Source organism: Manis javanica, chromosome 13 (assembly GCF_040802235.1).
Source record: "Manis javanica isolate MJ-LG chromosome 13, MJ_LKY, whole genome shotgun sequence".
In the NCBI taxonomy this organism is placed as follows: domain Eukaryota; kingdom Metazoa; phylum Chordata; class Mammalia; order Pholidota; family Manidae; genus Manis; species Manis javanica.
In genome coordinates this window covers 58,078,707-58,106,636 of record NC_133168.1, presented here as the reverse complement: position 1 = coordinate 58,106,636, position 27,930 = coordinate 58,078,707, and the positions used below count along the sequence as shown (strand labels likewise).

At 37.1% G+C, this 27,930-nt stretch overlaps 1 long non-coding RNA gene across 1 annotated transcript in view; it reads right to left on the bottom strand.

Moving 5' to 3' along the window:
* Nucleotides 1-765: 765 nt before the first annotated feature.
* The window catches only part of LOC108397656 (uncharacterized), a 102,312-nt gene continuing 75,147 nt past the window's right edge, over nucleotides 766-27,930 (bottom strand). Inside the window, exons 2-4 of the long non-coding RNA XR_012124280.1 lie at nucleotides 8,131-8,234; nucleotides 7,473-7,967; nucleotides 766-3,015 (exon numbers count right to left, since the gene is read on the bottom strand). This is a non-coding gene — a long non-coding RNA (uncharacterized lncRNA). The remainder of the gene's footprint in view (nucleotides 3,016-7,472; nucleotides 7,968-8,130; nucleotides 8,235-27,930) is intronic.

Sequence of the window (27,930 nt, the reverse complement as noted above, 5' to 3'; positions counted from 1 at the left end):
AAGAAAAAAAGAAAAAAAGAAAAAAAAAAAAAAAAAAAAAAAAAAAAAAAAAAAGAGAGAGAGAGAGAGAGAGAGAGAGAGAGAGAGAGAGAGAGAGAGAGAGAGAGAGAGGGAGGGAGGGAGGGAGGGAGGGAGGGAGAGAGGGAGGGAGGGAGGGAGGGAGGGAGGGACGGTTTATACGAGATGTCCTCTGAATTTCTTTCAAGCTCTAAAATTCCGTACGGATAACACTGATATACAACATTGCCAAGAAAATGCTATATGAATTAGTCTGGTTCATTCAAATGATTAGAAGCAGAGCACTTCTAAAGGAAATGAATGGTTGTAAATTAGCCTTTTGATTTGTCTGAATTATATAATCAAGAAATCACTTTTCTGACGCAGTTAGTAGAGTAAATTCAAAAGGCAAAAAAAGTTAACTCAAAAAGAGACAAGGTAATTACAAATGAGGACTTTATTTTTAAAAACAAATTCTTAAAAAAAATAGTAATAAAAGAAACCCCTCTTCATTTTATATTGAAATACAGTTGATATACAATATTATATTGGTTTCAAGTATACAAGAGTGATTGAACAGTTACACATATTACTAAATCATCACCCCACCTAGTGTAGTTATTATTTATCAACATAGAAAAATGTTATAGAATCATTGATTATATTCTCAATGCTGCACTTCCATCTCCATGACGAACTTATATTACGATTGAGATTTTGTGCCTCTTTATCCCCCTCACCCACCCACCCACCCATCCCAACCCCTCTCCCATGGTAACTACCAATCGCTTCTCAATGTCTATGAGTCTGCTGCTGTTTTGTTCATTTTGTTTTGTTTTATTTTGTTTTCAGATTCCGCAAATAAGTGAAATCATATAGTATCTGTCTTTCTCCACCTAGCTTATTTCACTTGGCATAATGCCCTCTAGATTCATCTATGTTGTCACAAATGGAAGGACTTCTTTCTTTTTATGGCTGACTACTATTCCTTTATGTACACGTATTGTACCACACCTTCTTTATGCATTCATCTCCTGATGGACACTTTGTTGCTTCCATATCTTGGCTATTGTAAATAATGTAGTAATAAATATAGGAGTGCGTGTATCTTTTCAAAGCACGGATTTTGTGTTCCTCAGGTAAATCCTAGAAGTGGAGTTACTGAGTCATATGGTATTTCTGTTTTTAGTTTTTTGAGGAATCTTCATACTGCTTTCGAAGTGGTTATACCAGTTTACAATCCCACCAGTAGTGTAGGAGGCTTCACTTTTCTCCACATCCTCACCAACACTGGTTACTTCTTGTCTTTTGAACAGTGGTCATTCTGACTGGTGTGAAGTGATATCTCGTGGTTTTGATTTGCATTTCCCTGATGATTAACAATGTGGAGCATCTTTTCATGTGCCTATCACTCACATGTATTTCTTCTTTGGAAAATGTCTGTTCAGGTCTTCTGCCCATTTTTAATCAGGTTATTTGTTTTCTGGTGTTGAGGAGTATAGGTTCTTCATATATTTTGGATGTTAACCCCTTCTTGGATAAATCATTTACAAATATATTCTCCCATATGGTAGGCTCCCTTTTTGTTTTGCTTGTGGTGTCCTTTGCTGTACAGAAGCTTTTTAGTTTGATGTAATCACACTTGTTCATTTTTTATTTTGTTTCCCTTGCCAAGGCAAATGCATTCAGAAAGAAAGTGCTCATACTTATTCTCAGGCGATCTTTGCCCATGTTTTCTTCTAAGAGGTTTATGGGTTCAATCTCATATTTAGATTTTTAATTTATTTTTAGTTAACTTTTGTGTATGGAGTTAGACAGTAATCCAGTTTCTTTCTCTTGCATGTAGCTGCTCAGTTTTCCCAACACCATTTATTGAAAAGAATATTTATCCCCACTGTATATTTATAGCTCCTTTATCATATATTAATTGACCATATATGCATGGGTTTATTTTCGAGCTCTGTATTCTGTTCCATTGATCTATTGGTCTTTTCTTGTTCTAGAACCATACTGTTTTGATTATTATAGCTTTGTAGTCAGGGAGTGTAATACCCCCAGCTTTGTTCTTTCTCAATATTGCTTTGGCTATTTGGGGTCTTTCATGGTTCCATATGAATATTATGATTATTGGCTCTAGTTCATTGAAAAATGCCATTGGTACTTTGATGGGGATTGCACTGAATCTGTAAATTGCTTTGGACAGGATGGACATTTTGACAATATTAATTCTTTCTGTCCATGACCATGAGATAGATTTCCATTTACTTGTGTCTTTTTTAATTCCTTTCATCAGTGTCTCATAGTTTTCAGAGTACAGGTCTTTTACCTCCTTGGTTAGATTTATTCCTAGGTATTTTATTCTTTTTGATGCAATTATAAATGGAATTGTTTTTCTGATTCTTCTTTCTGCTAGTTCATTGTTAGTATATAAGAATGCAACAGATTTCTGTGTATTAATTTTGTATCCTGCAAGTTTGCTGAATCCCATTTTTGGTGGCGTCTTGAGGGTTTTCTATATATAGAATCAGGTCATCTGCAAATAGAGACAGTTTTTACTTCTTCCTTAATAATTTGAATACCTTTTATCTCTTTATCTTGTTTGATTGCCATGACTAGGACTTTCAGATGTTGAATAAAAGTGAAAACCCTCTTCATGAAGACTCCTAGTCTATTACTTCTGTTATATTCCACCTCACTTTACAAGTCCCTGTGAGCCTGTCTTCTCAACTAGACTAAGCTCCTGGATGGCAGGGACCATAATTTATTCATGTTCATATCATTCATGCTGATTTTCCCAGAAAAGTCCTCTATCAATATTTGCTGAATTGAATACTGTTTTCAACATATTGGATAATGTGGCAAATACTCAGAGTAATCAATCAAATTAAACTTAATTTTTCATGAATCTAAATTTTAGGTAAATCTGAAAATTTTCTTCTCTTGTAAATTACTTGGAAACTATGATTTCATTTAGAGCCTGTGAAATATCTAATCAGCTGCAGAAAAATGTACGAATACCTTGAAAGAAAGAAAAATTACAAATTATAAGCACATAATTTTATTTTTACTTATTAGAATTTCTCTAGCACTCATTTGTTTACTCATTCATTATATATTTAACAGGTATCAGATACTCCAGCTATACAACTATAAATAAAGTATGGTTCCTTAACTATCCAAAAGAGAAGAAATAACAAGTGTTGGTGAGGATATAGAGAAAAGGGAACACTTCTACACTGTTGGAAGGAATGTAAATTGGTACAACCACAATGGAAAGAAATATGGTGATACTTCAAAAAACTAAAAATAGAAATATTATATGACCTAGTAACTCCACTTCTAGGAATTTATCCAAAGAAAACAAAATCTCTGATTCAAAAAGATATATGCACCTGTATGTTTACTGCAACATTATCTACAAGAGTCAAGATATGGAAGCAACAAAGTGTCCATCAACAGATTAATGAATAAAGAAGATGTGGTATAATACATGTACACAAAGGAATATTATTCAGCCATAAAAAAAGAAAGAAGTCCTTCCATTTGTGACAACACTGATGAATCTAAAGGGTATTACGCCAAGTGAAATAAGCCAGATGGAGAAAGACAAATACCATATGATTTCACTTATTTGTAGAATCTGAAAACAAAACAAAACAAAATGAACAAAACAGCAGTAGACTCATAGAAATTGAGAAGTGACTGACGGTCACCATGGGGGAAGGAGGGAAGGGAGAGGGGGATAAAGGGACACAAAAATTCTCAATCATAATATAAGTTGTTCACAAGGATGATAGTATGGCATGGAGAATATAGCCAATGATATTCTCTAACAGCTTTCTATGTTGTCAGATAATAATTGCACTGGTTGGGGTGAGGATTTAATAATGAGTGTAATTGTTGAACCACTGCGCTGTATATATGAAACTAATATAATACTGTATACAAACTGTACTTCAATAAAAAAAAAGATGGTTCTTGCTTTCAATAGAATGTTTCCAGTCTATGGAGAGAGGTTAATTTCAATAGAGTGGGATAATTGTGGTGATATTGATATGCATGCAACATATTGATAGCACATAAAAGGGACACCTGAATGAATGCTGAGGATCACTTGAAGCTTCCAGAAGAGACAATGACTGAGCTAAATAATGACTAATTCTGAGTCAATCACAGCAAAGGCCTAAGATAATAGAATTTTATATATTTAGTTAAATTTTACACCGCACTTATTATATGCCAAGCATTTTCCCAAGCACTTTGAAAATAGTGACTCCTAGAGGAGGAGGGACAATCATATGAAATAAATATTATCATCCCATTTTACAGATGAGGAAACCATCTATACAGAGAGATACAGAGGAATACAGAGAAGACAAATTATTTCACAAGGTCAAATAGCTAGTAGGCAGCAGAGCCAGGATTTGAACCCAGACACTCAGGGGTCAGAGTTTATGCATCAAACCCTCTTGGTTATATACTGTTGCTCTCAGCCTGGAGGCTAGAAAGCCTGCCTCCTCCCTACTCAATTCTTCTTTGTTTACTCTCTGGCTCAGCTTTCTGTGCATCCAATTTTGTAATTACTTGTTTATTTGGGTACTTGTATGTTGTCTTCCTTATCATACTGCAAGCATTGCATGGTGTTCTCAATAAGGGGTTCTAAGCAGGAGAATCATGGTCATATTTTTTCTCTGGAAAGAGCATTCTGAAGCAGAGGAAATGATTCTGTTTTGGTTATATCTATGTATCTGTGTGTATGCATATGTATCTATGGTGTATCTGTATTAAAATGCAAGTTTCAGCCAAGAAACAGTGCAATGTGGAAAGACAGGCCAAAAAGCAGAAATGTTTCAAGGTAAGTGGCTAAGATCTACTTTGGATGACTCTTAAATACCTCAACCTCATCAAAGCATAAAAGGGTCAACAGTCAGAGATGAGAAGAAAATTTTTGAAGGAGAGAAGATTTATTTGAAGCAGACTTTTCTTTGAGTCACAACCACCCCATCTCTGGTCCAGGAGAGCAGGAGATAGTCTAGCCTCAAACCTAGTCAGAAACCTTCAAAGTAAGCATAACTCAAGGGAGAATTTTCTGGAGAGAGCAGTATGAGTGGCTGGCCCTGCAACGTACACTGAAGAAAAGTTCAGCAGAACTACTCCAAGAACTTAATGTTTGTCCTCTGCAGTTGAGATGGTATCTGTCTCCTGCCTAAAAACCTAGAGGACAAGAGATGGGCTGATTAGTTTTTCTGACAGGGAGGTGAAGGGAAGCTGCTGTGCTGAGATGGGGCAGCAGGCTTGGAGTCGTGGAACCAAGAATATGTGAGTGTGGATCAAGAACCTGGGGAAGACGATGCAGGAAAAGCTGGCCCAGAGCAAGGGCTGTCGTCAGTCCCTGTAGGAGTGTCTAGGTGATCACTCACACTTTGGCAGTAGCTGAAGCTTCTGCTGGACACACAGGGACTAAGGGATGAGTAAGTGATCAGCTGAAGCGGCAGCATTTGCCCTTTTCAAGGGGAAGTGTATGTGGAGACACTCACTAATTTGGGGGTGGGGAACAAGGCCTCCTATAAGCCCATGAAGGTGCTTGTTATAGAAGGAGCTGGCTTCACCCTCCTACCATGTTCAGAGAGAGGGTGGTGCCTGATGGCCAGGATCTGAGGACTGTCTTGTTACCTTTTTGCCTCCATCCACCCTCATCCCTAGTTTGGGAAGGATTCAGAATCCCAAAGTTAGCCTGATGAGGGAAGAGAAGTTAGAAATCATGTAACAAAAGAGTGAAGAAAGCAACCATGCTCTCCTTGCCCAATAGCAAGGAAGGCCTTTTATATGGGACCTCTTCATGATTCCAATGTGACAGTGTTTGGTGACTTAGAGTAAAAATCTACCTCTTTATTATCTAAACGTGACTGCAGGATTTCATGGAGACTTCCAATCACTGCAGAAGGAAGAGCATCTCCCACCGAATCAATTCAAAGGGATAGCAAGGACCAAAAATAAAGGTGCTCAGTGATTGCATTATAATCACAATTGGCATTGTGCAAGAAGGATCGATCCACACAAGGTATGATGCCCTGGCCCAGGCGAGAGCCAGAACCACACCTTATAACAGCTTCAGGAACACCAGTCACCCCCAAACTGCCCACAGAATCCCAGGTCCCACTCTGGGTAACCCACGAAACACATTTAAACCCACAGCTCTCCTGTGACAAATTATCCCATGCAGTCCTCAGCCTTGCAGCCTAAGTGTTCTTTTCCAGTCCAGCCCTAGGGCCTGACAAAGCAGGTTCCTCCATGACTTTACTGCTGAGGGCGAAGGACGTCACACTGCTGTCTGGCCTAAGCACACCTGGGCTCTCAATGCCTCGCTGGCTGACATCTTCAGCCTCATCTTCTGCCATTTTTCCTACTTCATTCCTGATACACAACTAGTAGTACTACTCCTAGTTCCTTCAGAAGGAGAGTCTCCGATCCTCTACACTTCTTGCTCCTTCACCCCAGGCATTTGTGTTGCTGTCTCATGGCTTGAACCCTCTTTGATCCAGTCCTGCCCTTTACCTGGGAGCCAAGTGCATGATTAAGAACATCACTCTGGAGGAAGACATGTTGGCTCGGAATTTGACTTTCTCTGTTGAGTGACTTTTTGACCTTGTATGATCTACTTAATCATTCTAACCCCAGTTTCCTCATCTGTAAAATGAGGATAAAAGTATTATTTACCTCATAAATATTTAGCTTATGGCCTGGCACATATTAAGTACCAACTTATTGAAAAAATTGAGTAAGTGGGCTAATGGGTCCTGACACATCCAATTCCCTCACACTGGAAAGTCATGTGATCTACCAGCTGCTTGGCAGACTGCTACTGATCCTGCAAGACCTGGACCATGTGACCAGGGGCATGACAGAGAATGAGTAACCTTTCTCCGTATTAACATTTCAGTCTCTAGGATATATTGTTAGGTGAGAAAAGCAAAGTACCTAATAGTACACATGATACCTTTTGTGAAAGGAAGTTATTGTGTTAACTTTTGTGTAGAAAGAAGGGAAAATGACATATAACAAGTATTTGTGTTTATTTCTGCTAAGTAGAAACACTGAAAGAATAAGGCAGAAACTACTAGTAATGATGTTGGAATTTAGCTTCCATAGAAAATAAGGTCCTCTTTGACCAGGCATGTAAGTGATGTAGATACTTAGGCACTGGGATCAATTATTGTTTGAAACTCCAATTTTGTATGAACCAAACCACAAGCTGACTCAGTTAAATTCATTCTAAAAACGTATATTCCAAGCAACAGGGTAGGAGAAAGAGGAGAAGAATTAGCCTTCTGCTGGTCACCAAGTTAAGCACTTCTACAGACATTAACTCATGTGACATTCACAGCTAGGTGGTTACTATTTTGCAAAGAAGGAAAAGAAACTAATCGTCAAGGGCCAGACAGCTAGTAAGAAGGAGAGCTGAAATTCAAACTCACCTGATTCCCAAGGCTTGTATCCTTTCAGTCACACAGTGTGGCCTCTGTATATTGCTCAGTTGGATAACTAACGCAGAATTGATAAGCTTGACTTACTACTATTTAATCATTAAACTTGTTAATTAATAGCCTAGTACAGATTCTTGCTACCCAGGAATAGAGACCTTCCCCACAGATCATAAATTATTTTATGGCACTTTCAGCCAGTTTTGAATTCACATAAATGTGCTCTCCTCTGACTTTATTTCCACATACTTCTGCATGTATAACCTAATATTCCATTAAGTTCTTCAATGAAGACTGAAGGCTGTATTAATGCAATGAGTTTATTTGGGACATGAACTGTTTTAATAAGTACTGATTTCTAATTATTGCACTTCCTATTCTCAGTACTTTACAGGTCATGAAAACAAGTTAAGCTTAGTATGATTTTCTAGGAACTTTTTAGAAAATTATGTTAAGGTCAACAGCTTTTCTTTATTTCTTGAAATCCACCTAAAAAAAAAAGAAAAAGAAAAATTGTGATATTAGCCTACATCTATTTTTTACAAGTGAAGGGGAAAACATTTCCCATTTTCCATATTAGACACATTTTACGAGCAAATATACAAAAAAAAATATGTTCTAAAAATGCACTTTTCTGAGTGTAGATACTTACCATGATTGAAAAAACAGATGTTTCCTTTCCATCTCTTTACTAATTTAAGGCTTCAGTTCCTTCATAATGGTGATGTTCCCTCACTCCTTTCCAATGTGAAGATCCTTGATGGAGAAGATATAAATAGAACCAATCAGGAGTTCTGCCTTCTCTGTGGCATATGTTAAAGTTACGCTATTTCTACCACGACTCGGCCTCCATTAAAAATATTGCTTTAAAAATCACTTTTGTATTATTAGTAGTTTTTATAAGCCACAGTTCATTCTCAACTTAGACCTGTTAACAATTGTGAACAGCTTTTGTTGTTATTGTTGGTCAGTGATACCGTGTCCCTCCTCTCATCTTATTTACACACCCTTTTGAACTCTGGCATTAAGGATGGGTGAAGTCACACAAGCGAAAACATTTCTGCAAGCCAGTGTTATTGCAGTCTTAAATTTAAATGACATAGTCTGATTGGTAGAAGAATTTAGGGTTTGAAACTATCACGAAAACATCATAACATTGGCCCATCCTTCATTGCTTTCCTTCCTCCTGTTTCTCATTCCCTGTAACTCATGAAGAATGACATTGAGAGTTAATCTTCCAAACAGAGCCTATCAACACCAACATTACAGAGGGAAGAGGGTATCTCTGTTTCTATGACCTAGACACTCACTCTTCAGATCACACAGACTAAGGCACTTCTGTGAATGCCAATTGGGAAGCTGGTATTCTTTTTCAGGGATGGGCTGATTTGTTTTGGAAATCAGATCTTGAGAGTCAGACTATGGAGCAGAAGCAAATCATTTGCAGGGCTGGAGAGATTATTTGTTCCCCTGGGACTACTGTCATTTGCCCATCCTGTGTCTTCCTCTGTCATCTGGGATTCAGTTAATCTTTCCTTTCTTGTAGAATTTATGTGTAAATTTCAGTATAAACATAGATCAGAGAAATTCAGTAGTTTTAAACCCAGAAAGCCATCACTTTGCTCATTTAATCTTGTTCAGGACTCTTTGCTTTTTGAAAAAAAAAGAGAGAAAAGATTTAAGAGGGCATATTTCCTAGATCAGATCTAAGTGAAAATTGTTTTTTTTATTTTTATTAAGAGTCAGTTTTCTTTGCTATATTTTATCCAAGTGACCACAGGTTGTTTCTCAGCTGAGACATCATCAGTCCTGCTTTGACTTTTCTTACAACCAAGAAAGTATTTACAAAAGGATTAAGAACCTTCAAAACATTACTAGAAGCCTGAGCAGCCCTCCTGACATGGGTACTGACTTTCACACCCAGTTTCCTGGACTGTGCTATTACAAGTATTGCCTGTTTCCTAAACCCTTTCCCACATTCACACAGACGGTCAGGGAAGTAGGGTCTAATGTCACTTCCATTTCCTCCTTACTATGAAGCCTCTCTTTCTATCCATTAGCCTCAGATTTAAACAGAAGACTCCCAAGGAGTAAAAAGCTCATAAGCAGAGAAAAGATCTACTTCTAAGACAGAATCTGTTTATTTCATAAGAGAAGAACTTGACAGCAGTTAATGTCTAATGGAGGAAACTGTTCTTTGGACTTCGCTACATCAAGTCCACTGTAGGAATGAGTCACAAATTGAACTGCTCTTTTTTATTGAAGTATGTGTCTTTGAAATGTGCTGTCTTTTCCTGACTAAGCAGCTTGCTAAACATGGCCAGTGTGAGGAAATGAAAAAGAAATTTCATCATGGGCCAAGCATCTTGTGTCAAGTTTGTATTACCAGTGACCAACAGTGGGCATTGCCTGGTTAGCAATGTGTTGTGAAATTAATTTCTTTTTAGATTCTTTTTTTTTTCTTGAGACAAGTCACTTACACTAAAAAATAAGCAAAATAGGTCAGAAGAGAAATATCTGAATTCCTCAATGGCTCACAGCCTTGTGAATCTGGTTCTAGTTCTCTTATAAATTATATAATTTGAAAGAATTCACATAGCTTCTTTGAGATTTAGTTTTCTAATCTATAAAATTAAGAGGTTAGCCTAAAATATCTCTACACTCTTCCCAATTCATTCAACATATCAAGAAACCTAAACAATTTCCATAAATGCCTTGACTAGTACAGCTCAGAACAAGCTTTTATGAGAATTCTCTCCCTTTGAGGGAAATAGATATAGGAATTTCAATACATTTCACAGTACTATACTTCCTCTTGGGCTCAATAATCTTTTCTACTGTTTCAATTATATGTCTTCTCTCCCTTTGTTAACATTCAGTTCTTTATTATGAATCTATGGAAGAGCCACAAGTGGTGAAGTGACTTATCCAAAGTCACACAAAGTGCCTGGAGACAAAGTCTAGTTTATTGCTTTGTTTTCTTTGTGTTAAGTGTGGTCTTATTTAATGGTGTCATATTTATCACCATAGCAAGCCTTCTTGGGCTCCTGCTGGGTTCGCAGCAAGTTACCAGACCCTGTGGGAATTTATGTAGCTCTCAAAAGGCATGACTCCCACACATGCGCCTTCAATCTAAAATAATCCCACCTGTTTGACCTTTTGAGTATAGTACATAAACAACTCTTTGTCCTTCAGTAAGCAAATAGTACCACTGCGGCTCAATTTGATTGGTATGTACAGATGAAGAAACTGAGGTTCAAGAGAAGTGAATTAATTGGCCCAACACCATATGGCTAGAAATTAGTAGGACTGAAACTAGAAAATAGGACCTTCTTTCTTCTTGTTCAATTAATTTTAATCTAAACCATTTTACTTCTGTGCTGCACAGTAAAGAAAAAAAAATCAAAATTCCACACACCCCAAAATTCCTTCTTTTACACATTAATAATGGTCTTCCCAAGACTTAGAGATGATAGCAGAGTCATTTTATATCTAGCACAGTGAGTATTACTACCCATCCTAGATAAAACAGTGAACTTTAATCATTAACTGAACATCTTCTATGGATGGGCAAAAAGCTAGAATCCCTGAGAGCCACAGGAAAAACAAGCTTCCCCCAATTTGTTAAAATGCAAACGAGATCTTAAAAAGATATCTTGTAGTATAAGGTAGTAAATGAATGGGAAGTAATAATTTTCCAGGTTCACTTATTCACATATTGAGTACCTTCTGTATTCAAGTTTCTGGGTATATTAAAAGGTGCTAAACATCTTTTTAACAGTGTTACATAATCCCTAAGAGAAAGCTAAAGAAATAACCAAACCAATTCTTGACAAAGGAAGATGATGTAAGGGTTCCATGGGCCTGTGTATGCACCTGTGTTCCATCTTCTCACTCCTGCCACTCATATTTATCTTATTTATTCTGCCAAGATACCAACATATCGATTGCCCAGAGATCCATCAAACACAGATAAGAAGAACCTACTGGATAGTTAGCCCATACTTCTGCCCTTCCTTGATGTAGAATTATTTCCCGCACAGGAGGCTGGAGACTCTGTTTGCACATTTCCATTGGAAGGAGGTTATTCTTTCTTGAGTTTCCTCATTCCACTTGAGAGACTAACACCAATTATTGAAACTTTTTATGTAGCAGAATTCTAAAATTAAGAACCTAAGCTATAGCAACCCTATGATTCAGCTGTATCTGTCAAGTCAGGGAAGGAAGTGAAGTTAGCCCAACCTGACAAATGGAAAAATGATTCAATGAACATAAATTTGACCCAAACATAATAGCTGGTGTTGGGTGGTGAGACTATTTTGAAAGTAGACCATTGGCAGTCTTCCATAGGTCCCACTAGCCCCTGTGGGCTCAATAGACTGAGTCTTTTGAAGCTGTCAGTGCACTGAAAAAGAAAAAAAGAAAACAAATCTTTGTATAAGACATTAGGATCACACGATAGCAGTGACTGAATCTAGCTTGCATTGAGATGAAGACACAAGTTGGCCACAGGCAGCCAATCAGGGCTTAGATTCTTTCTTGAGAAAGAACAGGGCCAGACTACAGCTCAGATGGAAAACAAGAACATATGATCATCAAGCTGCCCCAGGTGTCTGACTCACCAGTGACCTCAACTGCAGATATTGCCATAGTGAATCAGAACCGGAGAGGAGAGGAGATGTATGGCAGACAAAAAGTGGTGGAATCCACAGGGTAGCTGAGAAGCCTCTTCCACACAGGAGACACTGTCCAGAGGCTTCTCAGAATTATCTGAGAAGAATTTGAGAAACCAAACAACCTTAAGAGCGGAGGGAACTGAAGTAGGAAAACGTTTCACTAACGCCTCTGTGGTCCTATTTTTCCATGAGGCTAAATGATAATAAGAACAATAGCCAGGTAAATATAAGCAATTATTATAATTATATTAGGCCTTTTTATGTGTTCTCACCCTGATTGCTGATCACAACACTAATGCTGTGATGATGCTTGAAAGCTAATATTAGGTGTTAGTTTACAGTTAAGAAAACTAAGTCTCAGAAGACCTAAATAACATGCCCCAAATCCATGGCTGGGAAGATGTAAACCAGAATTTCAAAATAGGTCTGACTTGTCGCTACATCCTGGGCCCTGAAGTGACATAGAAAAGCATAGGTTACAGAAATATTAAATCAAAATCTGCCTCTCTAAATTTTCCACTCACTGATTGGAGTTCTGTCTTTGAAAAAATACTGTCTTTACAGGCTACTCCTTCTAAGGAGCAGCTGCTCAGAGATTGGAAAAATGCCTATCAAGGACTCGACTGCATCTTCTTCACCTTGACCCCAGCTCTCCTGTTGTCCAAGCTCCTCATCTACCTGGTCTTCCTCCACTGGGAAATCTAGTTCATCAGTGTCCCCAGAATTCTTGATGCTCTCTGATTTCCACTAAAACAATTCCCACTATACCATAGTCCTCTCCTGAGGACTCCTACATGGGGCTATAGCTCCCTATTTTCCCAAAGTTTGACAAGAGACACCCTCTCAGCATCACCCTCAAAAGCCACTGAGGTGGTCGACTAGATACTCCATACCCCAGGAGGCCCTATGAATTAATTCCCTGGAGCCCAGCTTATTGCCACCCTAATGTAAATGCTATGACAAAATATTAAACTGCATGTACAATTGTTAATTACTCTATAGTAATTCTAGGTCTTGTTTGTTTGAATAAAATTCATTATTTACAATTTTCTAATAGAACCTCTCATTGTTGATATCTCTTCTTAATTGCTTGAACCATATGACATTTTTTTCCTAGGCAGCATTGAAATGATTTTTATATCCCTTTAGGGTTAGCATCTAACTTTTTGATAGATAGTGTTGTAAGTATCCTTTCTGCACAATGAAAAATGTCTACATCTATATTACTCAGGGATATTTATAGACAGATGTAATCAGACCAAGTCATAAACTATCCATTTTAGTAACAAGCCCGTGTTATAGATTACACACGGCTCAATCCTACAATTTCTTTAGGGCTCTAAGAGGTTGTGGTCTATGTTTATAGATTAAACGGCATGGGTAAGTGGAATACGTTTTCTATAAATTAAAAAAGAATAACAATTTAAATTTTTGACATCATTTACTTTGAGGAGCAATACAAAGATTAAAAAGTGTACCCTTAGCATCCCTGCCTTTGTGGTACAGGACAAAGGAAGTTAAATGGGCAGAAGCTAGAAAATTGGCCAACTCATCCATTCAATGAAGAGAATAGTGCATGAGAAGATCCCCTTTGTTTCTTGCTGCAGTAATATCTAAACCCCTAATGGAGAAAGCAATAGCAGAATGTCCATTTTCCCCTATCCAGGAGTGTATAGAATTTCCAGATTTGAAAAAGGAGACTCATGCTTATTATCTGAGTAAAGTTCTTTCCAATCAATCATGAACCATCTGAAGAGCTGATCTTATTTACTGATGTGGTAGCTCAAAGACTAATAAAGACTACACTATCTCAAAAAAAAAAACAAAAAAACAGGTATTTGAAGGAAGAAAATACATTTTCTGACTTCAGATTAGAAAGTCAACTAGGACATTAGTTATGACCAAAAAGTAAAAATGCTTCTTGTCAATTTCTTATATTCTTGTATGTAGAAAATACAATTAAGAAATTTATTGTTTTACTGATTTTAAAAATTATTTTATAAAACATAATTTAATCATATGAAAAAGTACATCCAAGCCATTTGATATCTTATTTTCCCAATGTCTTTTGATTTCCAAGGAAAGAAGCAACCCCTAAAGCATTAATCACATTACCATTTATTTAACAAGCACATTGAACCATCTGACACTCATTGCTGTCTTTTTTAGTTTTTAAATATGCACTGCTAATTAGCTTTTTTTCGTAAGATCTTTAAGGGCAAACACCATTTCTCATACTACTTTCTGTCTTGCCAGAGCACCTGAAAGAATGCCTTCAATAATTATTCATTCACTTACTCACTCCACGGTCTGTGTACCAGCAGCTAGGTATATAGTCCCTGCCCTCAGAAAGCACTCAATAATGTCCTCTGAAACAGACAGGGGGTCCCTAGCTTAGATCACCTGGAGCAAGAGATGGGAGGACTGATGTAAAAACTGGGGACATCTGTGTAAAGGAGGCGATGCTTGATTCTTCTCTAGGACAACTGAGTAGGAATTTGCCCATGGAAAGCAGGTGGGCGATTGATGCAGATGGGGTTTTTACACATAGTAGGCACTCGATAAGTAATTGTCTTCTTGTTCTGGAAAAAGTAGAATTGACTTGTGATTAGTGACCTCTCAGCCCTAAGATTCTATGGGTCTCTGACTTTTTTAAGCCATGAGAGGCCTTTTTATTATGTCAGTGTGTCAGGCTTTCTTTTCACTCAAGATAACAGAACAGAAAACAGGACAGCTTTTAAAGAAAAGGAAAAAAAAAGACATCATCAGGCTTGCTGTCCATATGCCCAATATTCACTAATTTTGGCATATTTGGAAAATGAAGAAATGTGAAAAGAAGAAAATAATCACACATCCCACCATAGAGAGTCTACCATTGTTAGTAAAATGGTACATTTCTTTCCAGTCTTTTTTTTATTTTGCAAGCGTTTTGATTTATTGTTCTGTTTAACATAGTTTCAATCATACTAATTAATAGTACCTATTTAAAAACTAAAACCCTGAGTATTAGATATTACATGGCACAATGTGAATTGTTATATAAAGGTAAGTTATTATTGCCTTGAGGAGTTGTTTCTTTCATTGGAAACCAAAAATAAACTTTATCTTTATATTACAAGAAAGAAGTATTATAACTATCACTTTAATTGTCTCCATATCCCATGGAGATTCCATAAAATGGACATAATTTAATCAATCATTTTGTTGTTATATGTTTAAATAATTTCCAAGATCATGGTGTTTCAAATAATTCTGCAATGAGCATGTTTGTATACATTGATTTTTTTCACCTATACTCTGGATTCTTTTTTTTAGGATTATGTCTTCAAGTTAGACAGACTAGATCAAAGAGTTTGAAATTTTAAGGCTCTTAAAGCATATTGCCAATTGCTTTTCAAAGAGAGGGTATATCAAGTTTCACTCCTACCTGCCATAAGTTTGTTTCTTTTTTTTTTAATTATTTATTTATTTATTTATTTATTTATGTTTACTAGGCTCTGCCTACCCCAAGTCCCCTCCAACAAACCCAATTAGTCACTGTCCATCAGCATAGTAAGATGTTGTAGAATCACTACTTGTCTTCTCTGTGTTGCAAAGCCCTCCCCTTTCACCCACCCCCCACATTATACATTCTAACCATAATACCCCCTTTCTTCTTCCCTGCCCTTATCCCTCCCTACCCTCCCATTCTCCCCAGTGTCTTTCCCTTTGGTAACTGTTAGTCCATTCTTGGGTTCTGTGATTCTGCTGCTGTTTTGTTCCTTCAGTTTTTCTTTTGTTCTTATACTCCACAGATGAGTGAAATCATTTGGTATTTGTTTTTCTCTGCTTGGCTTATTTCACTGAGCATAATACCCTCTAGCTCCATCCATGTTGTTGCAAATGGTAGGATTTGTTTTCTTCTTATGGCTGAATAATATTCCATTGTGTATATGTACCACATCTTCTTTATGCATTCATCTACTGATGGACACTTAGGTTGCTTCCATTTCTTGGCTATTGTAAATAGTGCTGCAGTAAACATAGGGGTGCATCTGTCTTTTTCAAACTGGAGTGCTGCATCCTTAGGGTAAATTCCTAGAAGTGGAATTTCTGGGTCAAATGGTAAGTCTATTTTGAGCATTTTGAGGAACCTCCATATTGCTTTCCACAATGGTTGAACTAATTTACATTCCCACCAGCAGTGTAGGAGGGTTCCCCTTTCTCCACAGCCTCGCCAACATTTGTTGTTGTTTGTCTTTTGGATGGTGGCCATCCTTACTGGTGTGAGGTGATATCTCATTGTGGTTTTAATTTGCATTTCTCTGATAACTAGTGATGTGGAGCATCTTTTCATGTGTCTGTTGGCCATCTGAATTTCTTCTTCAGAGAACTCTGTTCAGCTCCTCTGCTCATTTTTTAATTGGATTATTTGCTTTATGTTTGTTGAGGAGAGTGAGCTCTTTATATATTTTGGATGTCAAGCCTTTATCGGATCTGTCATTTATGAATATATTCTCCCATACTGTAGGGTACCTTTTTGTTATATTGATGGTGTCCTTTGCTCTCTAGAAGCTTTTCAACTTGATATAGTCCCACTTGTTCATTTTTGCTTTTGTTTTCTTTGCCGGGGAGATATATTCATGAAGAAGTCGCTAATGTTCACATCCAAGAGATTTTTGCCTATGTTTTTTTCTAAGAGTTTTATGGTTCATGACTTACATTCAGGTCTTTGATCCATTTTGAATTTACTTTTGTGTATGGGGTTAGACAGTGATCCAGTTTAATTCTCTTACATGTAGCTGTCCAGTTCTGCCAGCACCATCTGTTGAAGAGACTGTCATTTCCCCATTGTATGTCCATGGCTCATTTATCAAATATTAATTGACCATATATGTTTGGGTTAATGTCTGGAGTCTCTAATCTGTTCCACTGGTCTGTGGCTCTGTTCTTGTGCCAGTACCAAATTGTCTTGATTACTATGGCTTTGTAGTAGAGCTTGAAGTTGGGGAGTGAGATCCCCACCACTTTATTCTTCTTTCTCAGGATTGCTTTGGCTATTCAGGGTCTTTGGTGTTTCCATATGAATTTTTGAACTATTTGTTCCAGTTCATTGAAGAATGTTGTTGGTAATTTGATAGGGATTGCATCAAATCTGTATATTGCTTTGGGCAGGATGGCCATTTTGATGATATTAATTCTTCCTAGCCAAGAGCATGGGATGAGTTTCCATTTGATGGTGTCCTCTTTAACTTCTCTTAAAAGTGTCCTATAGTTTTCAGGGTATAGGTCTTTCACTTCTTTGGTTAGGTTTATTCCTAGGTATTTTATTCTTTTTGATGCAATTGTGAATGAAATTGTTTTCCTGATTTCTCTTTCTATTGGTTCATTGTTAGTGTATAGGAAAGCCACAGATTTCTGTGAGTTAATTTTGTATCCTGCAACTTTGCTGTATTCCAATATCAGTTCTACTAGTTTTAGAGTGGAGTCTTTAGGGTTTTTTATGTACAATATCATGTCATCTGCAAATAGTGACAGTTTAACTTCTTCTTTTCCAATCTGGATTCCTTGTATTTCTTTGTTTTGTCTAATTGCCATGGCTAGGACCTCCAGTACTATGTTAAATAACAGTGGGGAATCCCTGTCTTGATCCTGATCTCAGATGAAAAGCTTTCAGCTTCTTGCTGCTCAGTATGATGTTGGCTGTGGGTTTATCATATATGGCCTTTATTATGTTGAGGTACTTGCCCTCTATACCCATTTTGCTGAGAGTTTTTATCATGAATGGATGTTGAACTTTGTTGAATGCTTTTTCAGCATCTATGGAGATGATCATGTGGTTTTTGTCTTTCGTTTTGTTGATGTGGTGGATGATGTTGATGGATTTTCAAATGTTGTACCATTCTTGCATCCCTGGGATGAATTCCACTTGGTCGTGGTATATGATCCTTTTGATATATTTTTGAATTCTGTTTTCTAATATTTTATTGAGTATTTTTGCAGCTACATTCATCAGGGATATTGGTCTGTAATTTTCTTTTTTGGTGGGGTCTTTGCCTGGTTTTGGTATTAGGGTGATGTTGGCTTCATAGAATGAGTTTGGGAGTATTCCCTCCTCTTCTATTTTTTGGAAAACTTTAAGGAGAATGGGTATTATATCTTCTCTGTATGTCTGATAAAATTCCTAGGTAAATCCATCTGGCCTGGGGGTTTTGTTCTTGGGTAGTTTTTTGATTACCACTTCAATTTCTTTGCTGGTAATTGGTTTGTTTAGATTTTGTGTTTCTTCCTTGGTCAGTCTTGGAAGGTTGTATTTTTCTAGGAAGTTGTCTATTTCTTCTAGGTTTTCCAGCTTCTTAGCATATAGGTTTTCACTGTAGTCTCTAATAATTCTTTGTATTTCTGTTGGGTCTGTCATGATGTTTCCTTTCTCTTTTCTGATTCTGTTGATGTGTGTTGATTCTCTTTTTCTCTTAATAAGTCTGGCTAGAGGCTTATCTATTTTGTTTATTTTTTCAAAGAACCAGCTCTTCATTTCATTGATTTTTTTCTATTGTTTTATTCTTCTGAATTTTGTTTATTTCTTCTCTGATCTTTATTATGTCCCTCCTTCTGCTGACTTTAGGCCTCATTTGTTCTTCTTTTTCCAATTTTGATAACTGTAACGTTAGACTATTCATTTGGGTCTGTTCTTCCTTCTTTAAATATGCCTGGATTGCTATATAATTTCCTCTTAAGACTGTTTTCACTGCGTCCCACAGAAGTTGGGGCTTTGTGTTGTTGTTGTCATTTATTTCCATATATTGCTGGATCTCCATTTTAATTTGGTTATCGATCCATTGACTATTTAGAAGTGTGTTGTTAAGCTTCCATGTATTTGTGAGCCTTTTTGCTTTCTTGGTACAATTTATTTCTAGTTTTATACCTTTGTGGTCTGAAAAGTTGGTTGGTAGGATTTCAGTCTTTTTAAATTTACTGTGGCTCTTTTTGTGGCCTAATATGTGGTCTATTCTGGAGAATGTTCCATGTGCACTTGAGAAGAATGTGTATCCTGTTGCTTTTGGGTGTAGAGTTCTATAGATGTCTATTAGGTCCATCTGTTCTAGTGTGTTGTTCAGTGCCTCTGTGTCCTTACTTATTCTCTGTCTGGTGGATCTGTCCTTTGGAGTGAATGGTGTGTTGGAGTCTCCTAAAATGAATGCATTGCAGTCTATTTCCTCCTTTAGTTCTGTTAGTATTTGTTTCACATATGCTGGTGCTCCTGTGTTGGGTGCACATATATTTATAATGGTTATTTCCTCTTGTTGGACTGAGCCCTTTATCATTATGTAATGTCCTTCTTTATCTCTTATTACTTTCTTTGTTTTGAAGTCTATTTTGTCTGATAAAAGTACTGCAACTCCTGCTTTTTTCTCCCTATTGTTTGCATGAAATATCTTTTTCCATCCCTTGACTTTTAGTCTGTGCATGTCTTTGGGTATGAGGTGAGTCTCTTGTAAGCAGCATATAGATGGGTCTTGTTTTTTTATCCATTCAGTGACTCTATGTCTTTTGATTGGTGCATTCAGTCCATTTACATTTAGGGTGATTATTGATAGATATGTACTTATTGCCATTTCAGGCTTTAGATTCATAGTTACCTAGGTTCCAGGTTACTTTCCTTACTATCTAAGAGTCTAACTTAACTCACTTAGTATGCTGTTACAAACACAATCTAAAGGTTCTTTTCTATTTCTCCTCCTTTTTCTTCATCCTTCATTCTTTATATATTAGGTATCAGATTCTATACTTTTTCTCTATCCCTTGATTGGCTTTGGGGTTAGTCAATTTTATTTTACATTTGCCTCACAATCAGCTGCTCCACCCTCCCTACCATGATTTTACTACCTCTGGTGACAGCTATCCAACCCTAGAAACACTTCCGTTTATAGCAGTCCCTCCAAAATAGACTGCAGAGATGGTTTGTGGGAGGTAAACTCTCTCAGCTTTAGCTTATCTGGAAATTGTTTAATTCCTCCTTCAAATTTAAATGATAATCTCACCAGATAAACTAATCTTGGTTCCAGGCCCTTCTGCTTCATGGCATGAAATACATCATGCCATTCCCTTCTGGCCTGTAAGGTTTCTGCTGAGAAGTCTGTTGTTAGTCTGATGGCTTTCCTTTGTATGTGATCTTATTTCTGCCTCTGGCTGCTTTTAACAGTCTGTCCTTATCCTTGGTCTTTCCCATTTTAATTACTATGTGTCTTGCTGTTGTCTTCCTTGGGTCCCTTGTGTAGGGGGATCTGTGGATCTCCATGGCCTGAGAGACTATCTCCTTCCCCAGATTGGGGAAGTTTTCAGCAACTACCTCCGCAAAGACACTTTCTATCCCTTTCTCTCACTCTTCTTCTTCTGGTATCCCTATAATGCGAATATTGTTCTGCTTGGATTGGTCACACAGTTCTCTCAATATTCTTTCATTTTTAGAGATCCTTTTTTCCCTCTGTGCCTCAGCTTCTTTGTATTCCTCTTCTTTAGTTTCTATTTCATTTATTGTCTCCTCCACCATATCCAACCTGTTTTTAATACCCTCCATCGTGTTCTTTAATGATTGGATTTCTGACCTGAATTCATTCCTGAGTTCTTGGATGTCTTTCCTTACCTCCATTAGGATGTTGATTATTTTTATTTTGAACTCCCTTTCAGGCAGAGTCACAAGGTCCATAACATTTAAATCTTTCTCAGCAGTTATATTAACAATTTTATTCTGGACAAGGTTCCTTTGGCGTTTTATATTTGTATATGGCGCCCTCTAGTGTCCAGAACCTGTAGTCTCTGGAGCTGCTGAACCCCTGAAGCAATGTCAGGGGTTGCAGGGGAGCAGTACTGGGGGGAGGAAAGAGCTGTTCCCCGCCTCCTGGCTCCTGTAACTGTTTCCACTGCCTGAGCCAGTGGGCCGAGCACACAGATAAGTTTTTGTCCCAGAGCAGCCAGATATGGATCCCTGCTTTCCACAAGCAGCCGGAATCCCAGTCTCCCCAGGAACTCTGCCTGTGTTAACTTTCCAACCCGGTAGTCATGCGAGTCCCATGAAAGCACCATGAAATGGAGGTTTGTGCTCCCAGCACAGATCTCCGGAGCTAGGTATTCAGCAGTCCCAGGTCTTCCACTCCCTCCCTGCTCCATTTCTCTTCCTCCCGCCGGTGAGCTGGGGTGGGGGAGGGTCTCGGGTCCCGTGGAGCCACAGCTCTGGTACGTTACCCCGTTCGCTGAGGTCTGCTCTTTTCTCCAGGTATGTGCAGTCTGACGCGTCCTCTTTCCTGTTGCTCTCTCAGGATTAGTTGCACCAATTAAATTTTCTAATTGTATCCAGTTTTAGGAGGAAGCCTCTGTCTCTCCTCTCACACCACCATCTTTAATTGAGTTTGCTTCATTTTTTAAATTTTACCAGCACTGAATAGTACCACTTAAATACTTCATTTGATAGTTTAAAAAGAGTTGTTTGAATTTGCATATATTTGATTACTAATGAAAATGAACATTTTCCCCTTTGTCATTTAATTGTATTTATTTTGAGAATCTAAGGTTGAAATGGCATTTAGGGGAGAATGAATAGTTCAATTCACCTACATGCAGAACAGCATGAAGGCTTCTGGGATCCTACATCACTGCTCCATGTAGAAGTTAAAATAATCTCTTTGACTACAAACTTTTAATAAGAACACTCAGACTTTACACCATGTTTTGAAACCATTCTGGATCAGATGTCCCAGGCTTGGGTCCTTTTGAACTAGAACCTTTCATTGTTTCCTAGACTTCCACCTTCATAATTGTCATCTCTTCGTGCTTACTTTTTAATATATGCATTTCCTGCTAGATTCATGCTCCATAAAGCCCAGAACCTGGGATCCTTCAGAACCTGCTGTGTCCCCAGGGCACACTGCACAGTCTGGGAGATAGCACCAACTTCCTCTGTTCGTTAGACTTGCTGTCATGTTGAAGAAGTCAGTCTTCAGTAGGACGGAGGCCACCATCCTGAATTCCTCCTCCTCCATAAACAGACCTTACAATAACTTCTATTAAGCATCACTGCTTGGAAACACTTTTGTCCTTCCTTGAAGAGGTATTTTTGGCACATTGAATGCTCACCTCTATTTATCTGTAAATGTAACTTGGCCTTCTTAATCATTAGGCATAAAGCAATCATCTCTGTGCTGCTGCTCAGGACATGAGATAATTAGCAAAGAGAAATTCCTCCTGCCAGTGTGTGCTATGAATAGAAAACTTTAATTTGACTTCCTGAGTTTTCTTCAATTGTGAAATATCTTAGTTTGTATTTTAACTTCATAAAAATTCATACACAATACATGATTTTGATCTCAGATTTATGTAGCATATACTGCTTGAGGAAAATACATTAGTTATAGCCAGAGTCTATTTCCAGGTTTAATAAATACCATCTCATTCTGTGCTTTTCTGGTGGGCTGCACATGAAATTACTTCTTGGAAAGATCTATTCTATCAAGCTATTCATACGTCTCAGTGATTCAACTAACATTTACCAGCTTCTCTGCATGCCTTTCACTGTGCTGGTTGTTCTCACATACTGCTTTATTCTATTTTTACAATAACCATAATAGGTATGTATATTTTTTCTCATTTGTTTTAGATGTGGTTAAATGACTTACCTAATCTCAACCAGCCAGATAGAATCTAATACAGAACATAAACCTAGATCTCCCAATCCTCAGTCCAGTCTAGAGATTTTTTTTTCCTGTGACTAGGCATGACTTGAGTTTTCTGTATGGTGATACCACTCTACTGTCTACCATAATGTGTTGTGTGTGATATGCAATATTGACTCCAGCATTCATCACCCTGAAATTACTGAATTGCTTGTCTGTCTCCCCCTGTAGGCTGTTAAGTCCACTGAGGGTAGAAATCACATTTTATTTGATGTTATATCCCAGAATCCAGCAGACTACCTAGAATTAGTGAATATTTGATAATAATTTTTATTAATTCATGATTACATCAATAAATCACTAAATAAATGATGGAGAAGTTAGTATTTGGGTTATGTATTTTACACATAGGAAAGTCTAAGAACAACTAATAGTTCACTTTTCTTCACCTATATGCAATTTATTTTAAAATGAATATTTATTAATTAAAGCATATCTCCAAATTGTTACCCTACTTGGCTTTTGCTAATTTCAATCCCCAACAGTTGTAGAACACCATTTGCAAGCACCCCACTGTTTTTACTTTTTCTTTTTTATTGCTTTCTGTGAAGTGTTACCAAAACTATCTGATTCATATGTATACAGAACGGAGCACAAGCAACAGAATTATTTAACATTCCTCTCTCCCCTTTCCCTCTACTCCATTCTTAAATTGGAAAGGAATTCTAAAACATCACTGACCTTTTCAGGTAGTCAACTAGATTTCCCTGGATAATATCCCATCCAAGCAACTTTCCCTCACCTACTAAAATTCCTTCCTTCTCTTCCTTCTGATAGAGCTTATTCCATATTTAGCCTTTTCAAATTAGAAACTGGAAGGAATGGAACATATTAATTGGTAGAACTATAAATTGGTACAAACGAGTAATGTAAATCATGAACCTTTAAAATGTGCAGACATTTCAACCAGATCATCCTAAAAATCTATCTAAAGGAAATTTCCAGAGATATATACCATGATGCATATTCCAGTGTGGTCTTTGCAGTGTTATTTATAATAATAAGAAAGAAAGAAAACTGAAAACTACCTGATTGCTCAACTCTACAAAATAGTTGTAAAAAATCATGGTTCATATATATAAGAGAACAATGAAATCACTTAAAAAATTATGCCTTATATAATATTTTATTAAATGAAATATTCATGGTATATTGGTAAGTGGAAGAGTTAAGTTACAGAACAATGTAATAATATCCACATAACAGAAAATACATTTTTAAAATTTATATTTGCATGCACATAAAACAAGAGTCTGGAAACTTACATAAATGTTAGTTATTTCTGAGCAGTGGTCTAGCCAGAAGGAACAGCACGCCCCTCCCCCCGATCCTCTCTTCATGCAGTTCTCTAACATGCCCTCTAAATTCAAATGACATCTCAAGCAGCCACATAACATTTCTCACTCACACGGAGCCTCTAATGAGCACACTGCTGCAAAACAGGTATGAACCACAACTCCCAGTTAATGTTTACTCACTCTACCAACAATAAAGAGGTCTGAAAATACACAGATTATTTCAAGGGGAAACTTATACACAGAGAGATTTTTCCCTTTAGAAAAGTAGGTGGAAGACATTCTCTCTGATGGCAAAAATACTTTAAAAGAAAGAATGTGAGAAAGTAAAATTGAATAAGACCTGAACCTTGTAGAAACTTCAGGTCCTGGCCCCACTAACAGATGAAACAATGAAGAACTTGTTTGTGCACCGTCTTGGCAAAAACATACAGTTGGGGAAGGCATGACTCAGAGAACAAGGAACAGGACATGCAACAGTTATTCAGGCAGATCCACCCCAGGCAGGCAGACGAGAACCCAAGTTGCTAGTCTTTCATCAATAATGTGTAAACACTATATAAAAGGGGGATGAAAACACTATGTAAAAGAAGATATGCACTAACTGGATGACAAGCTAAAATAAGTTTTCTCCTCCTTTGCCAGTGTCCCTGAGTCCCTGCATGAGCTGTCACAGGAGGCGAAAAGCCTGGTGATGACATCTGTGGCTCTTTCACATGATCTTAAAATGTGTCCATTTAAGACACCAAAGTAATGTGAACATGAGAATGTATTCATTTTGCAGTAACTTGTGAGGTTATGCCATAAAATGTGGAACTGTTAACCACTATCACTAAGATTCTTTGTGAAGAAGTTTTGTTTGGGGCTGCCTTTCTCCCAAAATCTGTAATTGCCTTCCATCTTACAGGGCTCACCTGACTCTACTGAAGACTCTGTATATAGACCGACAAAGCTTGGGAAAGAAAGTAAGGTTGAGACCTGGATAAAGGGGAGACTTCCACTTTTCATCCATTAATTTAATTTTTTTATTTCTCATTTTGACAAAATATAATAGCAATGAATTTACCATATTAATGTTTTTCAGTGTACAGTTGAGTAGGGTTAAGCACATGCACATTATTGTGCAGCCAATCTCCAAAATTCTTTTCATCTTGAAAAGCTGAACCTATAAACTCACTAAACAACAGCTACTCCATTGGCTCTTGCAGGGCTAGAATTTTTAACAATTAGAACATATTTTAATCATAAAAAATACAAACCAGAAATCATGCATTCACAGGAAAAAGGAAGATAACATTTAATTCATATGTACATGGAAAAATTCAGTGCTGAAATAAATACCTTAAAAAAAGACTGGTCAAAAATCTTGGAAGGCAAGAATTTAAATTTTTAAAAAGCTGATTTTGTAAACATATTTACTAAAGAGAAGTTATCTGGATAACCAACAAATATTTGAACTACGGACTTAACAGGCAAAATAAATACTAAGCAATTGTTCCATTCTTCAAAATGCAATGCCAAATCCATCTCCCTGTTACTCACTAGCAATTTCCATTGACTAGAATTACTCACAGACAGATATTTGAATAAAAGCCTATTACTAGTAGTAACATGAGTTCTCAAGCCAAATGCAGCAGAACCATAGTCAAAATCTCCTCTAGGCCATGCACACATTGCCTCTGAAAGGACATCTGCATATCAGAGGATATTGCTGACTTATCCTTCCAAGGAACTTGGCTTGGGCAGCTAAGGACAAGAAACGGGCCTGGATTCAAATACCCACCTATGGGTTTTCCCTTGATGTCCAATTTGCCTGGAATTTCCCCAAACACTGAACAGTCATTTTCTTAGTGCATCTTCTCTGCCAAACTCTCTCTATTCACAGTGACATCATTTTGTTAGTGCAGGGGAGGGAATAAAATGTCTAAATATATCCCTAGAATTCAGCCAATTCATGGGTCGTTTTGGTACTTAAATCCATGGATAGGTTCCATGTTATTAATGAAAATTCATCTTTCACTGCCCCCTTTCCTGTCACTTGGAAAGACCACTTGGATAATAAAAATATATTTCTTCTGTGCTCTGTGACTGACTGGGAGAAGAGGAAATGGAACTGGGGGTGCAGGATGCGGCCACAAGCACCGTTCATGAACAGATGCCCAAGCTTCTACACCTAAGAGATAGCTGTTGTCAACATCACAATTAATTTCTCTTTGCCAAATTTAAAAGGTATTTTTTTTTAATTTCATGAGAACCCCACACTCAGTTAATCCCAGAAACTCTTACTTTAATTTGCAATTAACAAAAATAAAAATAACACATCCTACTTACATAGGAATTTATAGAGTTTTGCAGTGCATTCAAGACATTGTCTCATTTTGATCTTCAGAACAATTTAGAGAGGTGGATATTATTATTTCCATCTTACATGTGAAACAATTAAGATGCAGACTATTTGAATAAATTTCCACCATAATATACAGTAAATATGTGTGAAGCCAAGACTTCAGCTCAGGTCTTCCAGAAACAATTCTCTCTTATCACAATTCCAGACTTTATTATCTATCTCTGCATTAAGTGATCATTTTTGGTACATTCTAACAGTTTTTAATCAGTAGTAAAAAAAGACATAGATTTTATTCTCTTAGGCTAAATCATCCAATTCACATGCAAACATGAGACTTATAAAATGATTGGTGTATATTAAGAAAATTTATTATCCCATTAATACTTCCTTTCTTTGCTTTCACTAATATAAAGGCTGACCACAGAGCTGATTTATGCAGATGTTATGATTTTTTAATCTCTATAGATTTGAAATTAGTTTGAAGTGTCAAAGAGTTTTGATATTTTAGGTTTTACACTTCATGTATGTCTCCTGTGTGTTATGGCTTCTGCCAAGCACCAAATTTAGCAGCTTCTCAGAGCTTTTTCTAGCCTGCCCCAAACAAGAAGCACTAGAAATTACTGAAGACAAGTTGGCCTTGTGAGATTTCCAAACTAGTTTCTAAACCAAAGAAATTGAATAAGATAAATTTAGAACACTTGGGAGCTTTGAAAGTCTATTTGGATAAATCTCAGCTACTGCCAATGTAAAAGCATGTCCTAGAGACAGAAAGGGTGCTCAAAGTCTCACCTCCAAATAACATCCATCCCTCATAAAACACAAAAGGGTAAACTTTGCTTTGTTGGAAAATAACATATTCTTTATTCAGAAACTAAAACAAATTTAGATGGATTGGGAAGGGGGATTTTTAGTTGATTTTGTTGTCACTGTTACAGTTTTTGCCATTATGACGTTCTTTTTTTTTAACAATTTATATTATCCTGGGGTTTTACCTATACCCACAATTAGATGAATTTTTTAAGAGTATCTTTATTATAGTCAGTGTTTTTGTGGATTACAGGCTAAATAAAGAATGTTCTGCACTGAATCATTTATAGTAATGAATTCATTATAAGGAGATCAATAAAGCACTATATCTGTGGCCAGTCAATCAAAGGTAGGAAATCTTTTCATTGAAGTAAAGTCTTTGTAGAATAACAGAAATGCCTTGGGTTTTTCTGGAAAGCAAAATGCCAATATGCTAAGAGTTCATACCCCTTGACCCAATAATGAATTCTATGAATCTGTGCTAATACATTAGCCCTAAATACAGGGAATAACACAGACTCCAAAGATGTTCATTACTGGCATTATTTATTACAGTGACAAGTTGCAAATAGCCAAATCACCCAACATTAGAGAAGTATTTGAGTAATTTATGATATATTT